We start from the raw sequence: 11,826 nt of genomic DNA, 5'->3' as shown, positions 1-11,826 counted from the left end.
TGTAATAGCCAGTAAGAAGTAGTACAATTCAAGTTTTAGGTATCGATTATTGACATTTAGCTAGCTTTGGTGCCTTGGACATGAGCTAGGACCTTATGATTCTGCATGAAAGGAGGACTAGCAGCCGAGTTGCACGGGAGACTGTGAAAAGTGTTCATATGTAGTAAAAACCTGAGAAATCCGTCCGTTTTCGTCATACGTTATCGAATCTACTTAAAGCCACATCGTCACATTGGCTGCTCTTCTCTCTGAAACGGTTGTACTTATCCTCTACAAAGCTATGTCGCGAGCTGCAATATGCGGAAACACTAAAAGCACCATAGTAGAACACAGATGAAGCTTCTAAGTTGATGTAATAGCCAGTAAGAAGTAGTACAATTAAAGTTTTAGGTATCGGTTATTCACTTTTTACCCTTCTTTGGTGCCTTGGACACGAGCTAGGAACTTAAGATTTTGCATGAGGGAGGACTAGCAGCCGAGTTGCACGGGAGAATGTGAAAAGTGTTCATATGTAGTAAATACCTGAGAAATCTGTCCGTTTTCGTCATTTGTTATCGAATCGACTTAAAGCCAGATCGTCACAATGGCCGCTCTTCTCTCTGAAACGGTTGTACTTATCGTCTACAAAGCTATGTCGCGTGCTGCGATATGCGGAGACACTAAAAGCACCATAGTAGAACACAAATGATGCTTCTAAGTTCATGTAATAGCCAGTAAGAAGTAGTCCAATTCAAGATTTAGGTATCGATTATTGACTTTTTAGCTGGCTTTGGTGCCTTGGACATGAGCTAGGACTTTAAGATTCTGCATAAAAGGAGGACTAGCAGCCCAGTTGCACGGGAGAATGTGAAAAGTGTTCATATGTATTAAAAACTTGAGACATCCGTCCGTTTTGTCATTTGTTATCGAATCGACTTAAAGCCAGATCGTCACATTGGCCGCTCTTCTCTCTGAAACGGTTGTACTTATCGTCTGCAAAGCTATGTCGCGTGCTGCGGTATGCGGACACACTAAAAGCACCATAGTAGAACACAGATGAAGCTTCTAAGTTGATGTATTAGCCAGTAAGAAGAAGTAAAATTCAAGTTGTAGGTATCGGTTATTGACTTTTTACACTTCTTTGGTGCCTTGGACATGAGCTAGGAACTTAAGATTTTGCATGAAGGAGGACTAGCAGCCGAGTTGCACGGGAGAATGTGAAAAGTGTTCATATGTAGTAAAAACCTGAGAAATCCGTCCGTTTTCGTCATTTGTTATCGAATCGACTTAAATCCAGATCGTCACATTCGCCACTCTTCTCTCTGAAACGGTTGTACTTATCGTCTGCAAAGCTATGTCACATGCTGCGGTATGCGGAGACACTAAAATCACCACAGTAGAACACAGATGAAGCTTCTAAGTTGATGCAATATCCAGTAAGAAGTAGTACAATTCGCGTTTTAGGTATCGATTATTGACTTTTTAGCTGGCTTTGGTGCCTTGGACATGAGCTAGGACCTTAAGATTCTGCATTGAAGGAGGAGTAGCAGCCGAGTTGCACGGGAGAATGTGAAAAGAGTTCATATGTAGTAAAAACCTGAGAACTCCGTCCGTTTTCGTCATTTGTTATCGAATCGACTTAAAGCCAGATCGTCACATTGGCCGCTCTTCTCTCTGAAACGGTTGTACTTATCGTCTGGAAAGCTATGTCTCGTGCTGCGGTATGCGGAGAACTAAAATCACCGTAGTAGAACACAGATGAAGCATCTAAGTTGATGTAATAGCCAGTAAGAAGTAGGCCAATTCAAGTTTTAGGTATCGATTATTGACTTTTTAGCTGGCTTTGGTGCCTTGGACATGAGCTAGGACGTTAAGATTCTGCATGAAAGGAGGACTAGCAGCCGAGTTGCCCAGGAGAATGTGAAAAGTGTTCATATGTAAAAAAATACCTGAGAAATCCGTCCGTTTTCGTCATTTGTTATCGAATCGACTTAAAGCCAGATCGTCACATTGGTCGCTCTTCTCTCTGACACGGTTGTACTTATCGTCTACAAAGATATGTCGCGTGCTGCGGTATGCGGAGACACTAAAATCACCATAGTAGAACACAGATGAAGCTTCTAAGTTGTTGTAATAGCCAGTAAGAAGTAGTACAATTCAAGTTTTAGGTATCGATTATTGACTTTTTAGCTAGCTTTGGCGCCTTGGACATGAGCTAGGACCTTAGGATTCTGCATGAAAGGAGGACTAGCAGCCGAGTTGCACGGGAGAATGTGAAAAGTGTTCATATGCAGTAAAAACCTGAGACATCCGTCCGTATTCGTCATTTGTTATCAAATCGACTTAAAGCCAGATCGCCACATTGGCCGCTCTTCTCTTTGAAACGGTTGTACTTATCGTCTGCAAAGCTATGTCGCGTGCTGCGGTATGCGGACACACTAAAAGCACCATAGTAGAACACAGATGAAGCTTCTAAGTTGATGTATTAGCCAGTAAGAAGAAGTAAAATTCATGTTTTAGGTATCGGTTATTGACTTTTTACACTTCTTTGGTGCCTTGGACATGAGCTAGGAACTTAAGATTTTGCATGAAGGAGGACTAGCAGCCGAGTTGCACGGGAGAATGTGAAAAGTGTTCATATGTAGTAAAAACCTGAGAAATCCGTCCGTTTTCGTCATTTGTTATCGAATGGACTTAAATCCAGATCGTCACATTCGCCACTCTTCTCTCTGAAACGGTTGTACTTATCGTCTGCAAAGCTATGTCACATGCTGCGGTATGCGGAGACACTAAAATCACCACAGTAGAACACAGATGAAGCTTCTAAGTTGATGCAATATCCAGTAAGAAGTAGTACAATTCGCGTTTTAGGTATCGATTATTGACTTTTTAGCTGGCTTTGGTGCCTTGGACATGAGCTAGGACCTTAAGATTCTGCATGAAAGGAGGACTAGCAGCTCAGTTGCACGGGAGTATGTGAAAAGTGTTCATATGTAGTAAAAACCTGAGAAATCCGTCCGTTTTCGTCATTTGTTATCGAATCGACTTAAAGCCAGATCGACACATTGGCCGCTTTTTTCTCTGAAACGGTTGTACTTACCGTCTGCAAAGCTATGTCGCGTGCTGCGGTATGCTGAGACACTAAAAGCACTATAGTAGAACACAGATCAAGCTTCTATGTTGATGTAATAGCCAGTAAGAAGTAGTACAATACAAGTATTAGGTATTGAATATTGACCTTTTAGCTGGCTTTTGTGCCTTGGACATGTGCTGGGACCTTAAGATTCTGCATGAAAGGTGGACTAGCAGCCGAGTTGCACGGGAGAATGTGAAAAGTGTTCATATGTAGTAAAAACCTGAAAATCCGTCCGTTTTCGTCATTTATTATCGAATCTACTTAAAGCCAGATCGTCACATTGGCCGCTCTTCTCTCTGAAACGGTTGTACTTATCGTCTGCAAAGCTATGTCGCGTACTGCGGTATTCGGAGACACTAAAAGCACCATAGTAGAACACAGATGAAGCTTCTAAGATGATGTAATAGCCAGTAAGAAGTAGTACAATTCAAGTTTTAGGTATCGGTTGTTGACTTTTTAGCTGGCTTTGGTGCCTTGGACATGACCTAGGACCTTAAGATTCTGCAATAAAGGATTACTAGCAGCCGAGTTGCACGGGCGAATGTGAAAAGTGTTCATATGTAGTAAAAACCTGAGAAATCGGTCCGTTTTCGTCATTTGTTATGGAATCGACTTAAAGCCAGATCGTCACATTGGCCGCTCTTCTCTCTGAAACGGTTGTACTTATCGTCTGCAAAGCTATGTCGCGTGTTGCCGTAGGCGGAAACAGAAAACGCACCATAGTAGAACACAGATGAAACTACCAAGTTGATGTAATAGCCAGTAAGAAGTAGTCCAATTCAAGATTTAGGTATCGATTATTGACTTTTTAGCTGGCTTTGGTGCCTTGGACATGAGCTAGGACCTTAAGATTCTGCATGAAAGGAATACTAGCAGCCGAGTTGGACGGGAGAATGTGAAAAGTGTTCATATGTAGTAAAAACCTAAGAAATTCGTCCGTTTTCGTCATTTGTTATCGAATCGACTTAAAGCCAGATCGTCACATTGGCCGCTCTTCTCTCTGAAACGGTTGTACTTATCGTCTGCAAAGCTATGTCGCGTGCTGCGGTATGCGGAGACACTAAAAGCACCATAGTAGAACACAGATGAAGCTTCTAAGTTAACGTAATAGCCAGGAAGAAGTAGTACAATTCAAGTTTTAGGTGTCGGTTATTGACTTTTTAGCTGGCTTTGGTGCCTTGGACAAAAGCTAGGACCTTAACATTCTGCATGAATGGAGGACTAGCAGCCGATTTGCATGGGATAATGTGAAAAGTGTTCATATGTAGTAAAAACCCGAGAAATCCGTCCGTTTTCGTCATTTGTTATCGAATCGACTTAAAGCCAGATCGTAAAATTAGCCGCTCTTCTCTCTGAAACGGTTGTACTTATCGATTGCAAAGCTATGTCGCGTGCTGCGGTATGCGGAGACACTAAAAGCACCATAGTAGAACACAGATGAAGCTTCTAAGTTGATGTAATAGCCAGTAAGAAGTAGTACAATTCAGGTTTTAGGTATCGATTATTGACTTTTTAGCTAGCTTTGGTGCCTTGGACATGAGCTAGGACCTTATCATTCTGCATGAAAGGAGGACTAGCAGCCGAGTTGCACGGGAGAATGTGAAAAGTGTTCATATGTAGTAAAAACCTGAGAAATCCGTCCGTTTTCGTCATTTGTTGTCGAATCGACTTAAAGCCAGATCGTCACATTGGCCGCTCTTCCCTCTGAAACGGTTGTACTTATCGTCTGCAAAGCTATGTCGCATGCTGCGGTATGCGGAGACAATGAAAGCACCATAGTAGAACACAGATGAACCTTCTAATTTGACGTAATAGCCAGGAAGAAGTAGTACAATTCAAGTTTGAGGTATCGACTATTGACTTTTTAGCTGGCTTTGGTGCCTTGGACATGAGCTAGGACCTTAACATTCTGCATTAAAGGAGGACTAGCAGCCGATTTGCATGGGAGAATGTGAAAAGTGTTCATATGTAGTAAAAACCCGAGAAATCCGTCCGTTTTCGTCATTTGTTATCGAATCGTCTTAAAGCCAGATCGTCACATTAGCCGCTCTTCACACTGAAACGGTTGTACTTATCGATTGCAAAGCTATGTCGCGTGCTGCGGTATGCGGAGACACTAAAAGCACCATAGTAGAACACAGATGAAGCTTCTAAGTTGATGTAATAGCCAGTAAGAAGTAGTACAATTCAAGTTTTAGGTATCGATTTTTGACATTTAGCTAGCTTTGGTGCCTTGGACATGAGCTAGGACGTTATGATTCTGCATGAAAGGAGGACTAGCAGCCGAGTTGCACGGGAGAATGTGAAAAGTGTTCATATGTAGCAAAAACCTGAGAAATCCGTCCGTTTTCGTCATTTGTTATCGAATCTACTTAAAGCTAGATCGTCACATTGGCCGCTCTTCTCTCTGAAACGGTTGTACTTATCGTCTGCAAAGCTATGTCGCGAGCTGCGATATGCGGAGACACTAAAAGCACCATAGTAGAACACAGATGAAGCTTCTAAGTTGATGTAATAGCCAGTGAGAAGTAGTACAATTAAAGTTTTAGGTATCGGTTATTGACTTTTTACCCTTCTTTGGTGCCTTGGACACGAGCTAGGAACTTAAGATTTTTCTTGAGGGAGGACTATTAGCCGAGTTGCACGGGAGAATGTGAAAAGTGTTCATATGTAGTAAAAACCTGAGAAATCCGTCCGTTTTCGTCATTTGTTATCGAATCGACTTAAAGCCAGATCGTCACATTGGCCGCTCTTCTCTCTGAAACGGTTCTACTTATCGTCTGCAAAGCTATGTCGCGTGTTGCCGTAGGCGGAAACAGGAAAAGCACCATAATAGAACACAGATGAAGCTTCTAAGTTGATGTAATAGCCAGTAAGAAGTAGTCCAATTTAGGTATCGATTACTGACTTTTTAGCTGGCTTTGGTGCCTTGGACATGAGCTAGGACTTTAAGATTCTGCATAAAAGGAGGACTAGCAGCCCAGTTGCACGGGAGAATGTGAAAAGTGTTCATATGTATTAAAAACCTGAGACATCCGTCCGTTTTCGTCATTTGTTATCGAATCGACTTAAAGCCAGATCGTCACATTGGCCGCACTTCTCTCTGAAACGGTTGTACTTATCGTCTGCAAAGCTATGTCACGTGCTGCGGTATGCGGAAACACTCAAAGCACCATAGTAGAACACAGATGAAGCTTCTAAGTTGATGTAATATGTAGTAAGAAGTAGTACAATTAAAGTTTTAGGTATCGGTTATTGACTTTTTATCCTTCTTTGGTGCCTTGGACACGAGCTAGGAACTTAAGATTTTGCATGAGGGAGGACTAGCAGCCGAGTTGCATGGGAGAATGTGAAAAGTGTTCATATGTAGTAAAAACCTGAGAAATCCGTCCGTTTTCGTCATTTGTTATCGAATTGACTTAAAGCCAGATCGTCACATTGGCCGCTCTTCTCTCTGAAACGGTTGTACTTATCGTCTACAAAGCTATGTCGCGTGCTGCGATATGCGGAAACACTAAAAGAACCATAGTAGAACACAAATGATGCTTCTAAGTTGATGTAATAGCCAGTAAGAAGTAGTCCAATTCAAGATTTAGGTATCGATTATTGACTTTTTAGCTGGCTTTGGTGCCTTGGACATGAGCTCAAGACCTTATGATTCTGCATGAAACGAAGACTAACGGCCGCGTTGCACGGGAGTATGTGAAAAGTGTTCATATGTAGTAAAAACCTGAGAAATCCGTCCATTTTCGTCATTTGTTATCGAATCGACTTAAAGCCAGATCGTCACATTGGCCGCTCTTCTCTCTGAAACGGTTGTACATATCGTCTGCAAAACTATGTCGCGTGCTGCGGTATGCGGAGAAACTAAAAGCACCGTAGTAGAACACAGATGAAGCTTCTAAGTTGATGTAATAGCCAGGAAGAAGTAGTACAATTCAAGTTTTAGGTATTGATTATTGACTTTTTAGCTGGCTTTGGTGCCTTGGACATGAGCTAGGACCTTAAGATTCTGCATGAAAGGAGGACTAGCAGGCGAGTTGCAAGGGAGAATGTGAAAAGTGTTCATATGTAGTAAAAACCTGAGAAATCGGTCCGTTTTCGTCATTTGTTATCGAATCGACTTAAAGCCAGATCGTCACATTGGCCGATCTTCTCTCTGAAACACTTGTACTTATCGTCTGCAAAGCTATGTCGCGTGCTGCGGTATGCGGAAACACTAAAATCACCATAGTAGAACACAGATGAACCTTCTAAGTTGATGTAATAGCCAGTAAGAAGTAATACCATTCAAGTTTTAGGTATCGATTATTAACTTTTTAGCTGGCTTTGGTACCTTGGACATGAGCTAGGACTTTAAGATTCTGCATAAAAGGAGGACTAGCAGCCCAGTTGCAGGGGAGAATGTGAAAAGTGTTCATATATATTAAAAACCTGAGACATACGTCCGTTTTCGTCATTTGTTATCGAATCGACTTAAAGCCAGATCGTCACATTGGCCGCTCTTCTCTCTGAAACGATGTACTCATCGTCTGCAAAGCTATGTCGCGTCCTGCGGTATGCGGAGACACAAAAATCACCATAGTAGAACACAGATGAAGCTTCTAAGTTGATGTAATAGCCAGTAAGAAGTAGTACAATTGAAGTTTTAGGTATCGATTATTGACTTTTTAGCTGGCTTTGGTGCCTTGGACATGAGCTAGGAACTTAAGATTTTGCATGAGGGAGGACTAGCAGCCGAGTTGCACGGGAGAATGTGAAAAGTGTTCATATGTAGTAAAAACCTGAGAAATCCGTCCGTTTTCGTCATTTGTTATCGAATCGACTTAAAGCCAGATCGTCACATTGGCCGCTCTTCTCTCTGAAACGGTTGTACTTATCGTCTACAAAGCTATGTCGCGTGCTGCGATATGCGGAGACACTAAAAGCACCATAGTAGAACACAAATGATGCTTCTAAGTTGATGGAATAGCCAGGAAGAAGTAGTACAATTCAAGTTTTAGGTATTGATTATTGACTTTTTAGCTGGCTTTGGTGCCTTGGACATGAGCTAGGACCTTAAGATTCTGCATGAAAGGAGGACTAGCAGCCGAGTTGCAAGGGAGAATGTGAAAAGTGTTCATATGAAGTAAAAACCCGAGAAATCCGTCCGTTTTCGTCATTTGTTATCGAATCGACTTAAAGCCAGATCGTAAAATTAGCCGCTCTTCTCTCTGAAACGGTTGTACTTATCGATTGCAAAGCTATGTCGCGTGCTGCGGTATGCGGAGACACTAAAAGCACCATAGTAGAACACAGATGAAGCTTCTAAGTTGATGTAATAGCCAGTAAGAAGTAGTACAATTCTAGTTTTAGGTATCGATTATTGACTTATTAGCTGGCTTTGGTGCCTTGGACATGAGCTAGTACCTTAAGATTCTGCATGAAAGGAGGACTAGCAGCCGAGTTGCACGGGAGAATGTGAAAAGTGTTCATATGTAGTAAAAACCTTAGAAATCCATCCGTTTTCGTCATTTGTTATTGAATCGACTTAAAGCCAGATCGTCACATTGGCCGCTCTTCTCTCTGAAACGGTTGTACTTATCGTCTGCAAAGCTATGTCGCGTGCTGCGGTATGTGGAGACACTAAAAGCACCATAGTAGAACACAGATGAAGCATCTAAGTTGATGTAATAGGAAGTAAGAAGTAATCCAATTCAAGTTTTAGGTATCGATTATTGACTTTTTAGCTGGCTTTGGTGCCTTGGACATGAGCTAGGACCTTAAGATTCTGCATGAAAGGAGGACTAGCAGCCGAGTTGCACGGGAGAATGTGAAAAGTGTTCATATGTAATAAAAACCTGAGAAATCCGTCCGTTTTCGTCATTTGTTATCGAATCGACTTAAAGTCAGATTGTCACATTGGCCGTATTTCTCTCTGAAACGGTTGTACTAATCGTCTACAAAGCTATGTCACGTGCTGCGGTATGTGGAGACACTAAAAGCACCATATGAGATCACAGATGAAGCTTCTAAGTTGATGTAATAGCCAGTAAGAAGTAGTACAATTCTAGTTTTAGGTATCGATTATTGACTTATTAGCTGGCTTTGGAGCCTTGGACATGAGCTAATACCTTAAGATTCTGCATGATAGGAGGACTAGCAGCCGAGTTGCACGGGAGAATGTGAAAAGTGTTCATATGTAGTAAAAACCTTAGAAATCCATCCGTTTTCGTCATTTGTTATCGAATCGACTTAAAGCCAGATCGTCACATTGGCCGCTCTTCTCTCTGAAACGGTTGTACATATTGTCTGCAAAACTATGTCGCGTGCTGCGGTATGCGGAGAAACTAAAAGCACCGTAGTAGAACACAGATGAAGCTTCTAAGTTGATGTAATAGCCAGGAAGAAGTAGTACAATTCAAGTTTTAGGTATTGATTATTGACTTTTTAGCTGGCTTTGGTGCCTTGGACATGAGCTAGGACCTTAAGATTCTGCATGAAAGGAGGACTAGCAGGCGAGTTGCAAGGGAGAATGTGAAAAGTGTTCATATGTAGTAAAAACCTGAGAAATCGGTCCGTTTTCGTCATTTGTTATCGAATCGACTTAAAGCCAGATCGTCACATTGGCCGATCTTCTCTCTGAAACACTTGTACTTATCGTCTGCAAAGCTATGTCGCGTGCTGCGGTATGCGGAAACACTAAAATCACCATAGTAGAACACAGATGAACCTTCTAAGTTGATGTAATAGCCAGTAAGAAGTAGTACAATTCAAGTTTTAGGTATCGATTATTGACTTTTTAGCTGGCTTTGGTGCCTTGGACATGAGCTAGGACCTTAAGATTCTGCATGAAAGGAGGACTAGCAGCCGAGTTGCAAGGGAGAATGTGAAAAGTGTTCATATGAAGTAAAAACCTGAGAAATCCGTCCGTTTTCGTCATTTGTTATCGAATCGACTTAAAGCCAGATCATCACATTGGCCGCTCTACTCTCGGAAACGGTTGTACTTATCGTCTGCAAAGCTATTTCGCTTGTTGCCGTAGGCGGAAACAGAAAAGCACCATAGTAGAACACAGATGAAGCTTCTAAGTTGATGTAATAGCGAGTAAGAAGTAATACCATTCAAGTTTTTGGTATCGATTATTGACTTTTTAGCTGGCTTTGGTTTCTTGGACATGAGCTAGGACCTTAAGATTCTGCATGAAAGGAGGACTAGCAGCCGAGTTGCACGGGAGAATGTGAAAAGTGTTCATATGTAATAAAAACCTGAGAAATCCGTCCGTTTTCGTCATTTGTTATCGAATCGACTTAAAGTCAGATCGTCACATTGGCCGCACTTCTCTCTGAAACGGTTGTACTTATCGTGTACAAAGCTATGTCACGTGCTGCGGTATGTGGAGACACTAAAAGCACCATATGAGAACACAGATGAAGCTTCTAAGTTGATGTAATAGCCAGTAAGAAGTAGTACAATTCATGTTTTAGGTATCGATTATTGACTTTTTAGCTGGCTTTGGTGCCTTGGACATGAGCTGGGACCTTAAGATTCTGCATGAAAGGAGGACTAGCAGCCGAGTTGCAGGGGAAAATGTGAAAAGTGTTCATATGTAGAAAAAACCTGAGAAATCGGGCATTTTTCGTCATTTGTTATCGAATCGACTTAAAAGCTGATCGTCACATTGGCCGCTCTTCTCTCTGAAACGGTTGTACTTATCGTCTGCAAAGCTATGTCGCGTGTTGCCGTATTCGGAAACAGGAAAAGCACCATAGTAGAACACAGATGAAGCTTCTAAGTTGATGTAATAGCGAGTAAGAAGTAGTCCAATTCAAGTTTTAGGTATCGATTATTGACTTTTTAGCTGGCTTTGGTGCCATGGACATGAGCTAGGACCTTAAGATTCTGCATGAAAGGAGGACTAGCAGCCGAGTTGCACGGGAGAATGTGAAAAGTGTTCATATGTAGTAAAAACCTGAGAAATCCGTCCGTTTTCGTCATTTGTTATCGAATCGACATAGAGCCAGATCGTCATATTGGCCGCTCTTCTCTCTGAAACGGTTGTACTTATCGTCTGCAAAGCTATGTCGCGTGCTGCGGTATGCGGAGACACTAAAATCACCATAGTAGAACACAGATGAAGCTTCTAAGTTGATGTAATAGCCAGGAAGAAGTTGTAGAATTCAAGTTTTTGGTATCGATTATTGACTTTTTTGCTGGCTTTGGTACCTTGGACATGAGCTAGGACCTTAAGATTCTGCATGAAAGGAGGACTAGCAGCCGAGTAGCACGGGAGAATGTGAAAAGTGTTCATATGTAGTAAAAACCTGGGAAATTCGTCCGTTTTCGTCATTTGTTATCGAATCGACTTAAAGCCAGATCGTCACATTGGCCGCTCTTCTCTCTGAAACGCTTGTACTTATCGTCTGCAAAGCTATGTCGCATGATGCGGTATGCTGATACACTACAAGCAGCATAGTAGAACACAGATGAAGTTTCTAAGTTGATGTAATAGCCAGTAAGAAGTAGTACAATTCAAGTTTTAGGTATCGATTATTGACTTTTTAGCTAGCTTTGGTGCCTTGGACATGAGCTAGGACCTTAAGATTCTGCATGAAAGGAGGACTAGCAGCTCAGTTGCACGGGAGTATGTGAAAAGTGTTCATATGTAGTAAAAACCTGAGAAATCCGTCCGTTTTCGTCATTTGTTATCGAATCGACTTAAAGCCAGATCG

This window comes from Schistocerca gregaria, unplaced genomic scaffold, assembly GCF_023897955.1.
Source record: "Schistocerca gregaria isolate iqSchGreg1 unplaced genomic scaffold, iqSchGreg1.2 ptg000378l, whole genome shotgun sequence".
NCBI classification, from domain to species: Eukaryota; Metazoa; Arthropoda; class Insecta; order Orthoptera; family Acrididae; genus Schistocerca; species Schistocerca gregaria.
The sequence above is the reverse complement of the archived record's forward strand: the minus strand, read 5'-3'. Positions refer to the sequence as shown.